This window comes from Entamoeba dispar, genomic scaffold (genome assembly GCF_000209125.1).
Source record: "Entamoeba dispar SAW760 scf_1105229463733 genomic scaffold, whole genome shotgun sequence".
NCBI classification, from domain to species: domain Eukaryota; phylum Evosea; order Mastigamoebida; family Endamoebidae; genus Entamoeba; species Entamoeba dispar.
This window is the reverse complement of record NW_001855840.1, coordinates 227-1,205: the sequence shown is the minus strand read 5'-3', so window position 1 is coordinate 1,205 and position 979 is coordinate 227. Positions and strand designations below refer to the sequence as shown.

The following is a 979-nucleotide window of genomic DNA, read 5'->3' as shown; positions in this document are numbered from 1 at the left end:
CTTAAGTATTCATCATTTAAGTTCCTATTTGATTTTAATGAATATTAAAATTCATCTTTATTTTTTTATTTTAAGAAGAATATATCATTATCACAATATTACTATGACTAATTTTCATTTTAGCATCAACAATAACAACCAGATCCTTTTCTTTTGATAATCCTATATTATCAAATATACTTGCACCCTAACAAGTAATACTACCATCTTTATAAATACTAACCCTTTTATTACCAATGATATTCCATCACTGCAAATAATAATCATTGGTATTATTGCTATATTGAGTAAGATTTTTTCTAACTAAATGTAACATCATAATCAGACTATAACTGTGGATTTATTTTAGGGTTCTACATGGTGTCTCTGGTGTTCCACATTCGAACCATTCATTATATATAATTAATAAATGTATTGTATTAGGATATCTTTATAAATACTAATTAATCATCTAAATGTTTTTATTAAGAACTAAGGAAAAAATTTATTAAACAAGATCTATTATTATATTTCATTTATTTTATATTTTATCATTCATTCTCCTTCTTATTTATTGAGATATTTATATTTTTATGTTAATTTGATTATTACTATTTCATTAAATAATTCATGTTCTTTGTTTATTATATATTTAATTATTATTTCATATTGTTTTATTGAATATTGTAAAGTATGAAAAACAAGATAACAAGAAGGATAAAATGAATAATAATAGAAATGAATCAATTAGATATCGACATTCATAAATAATGTTTTCATTCATTAAATTAATAAAAAGTTAAATAATTAAAATAAATAATTAAAATATTATAATATAGAATTTGTCTGCTACCTTATTTTTGGAGTTATAATTCTTTTTGGTTATTTATAGTTTATCCTAATTAATAATATTTAAATTATCATCGATTTTCTCTGTATTTATGAAATCCCATAATACTACCTATTTATAATCAAATAAATAAATCATTAATTATTTTTA

General features: G+C 19.4%; 6 annotated features.

The window, feature by feature from the left end:
• Positions 1 to 160: a repeat region.
• Positions 51 to 387: a repeat region.
• Positions 388 to 501: 114 nt separating this feature from the next.
• Positions 502 to 644: a microsatellite.
• Positions 645 to 761: 117 nt separating this feature from the next.
• Positions 762 to 817: a sequence feature (AT_rich).
• Positions 818 to 878: 61 nt separating this feature from the next.
• Positions 879 to 900: a sequence feature (AT_rich).
• A 41-nt stretch (positions 901 to 941) lies between these two features.
• Positions 942 to 979: a sequence feature (AT_rich).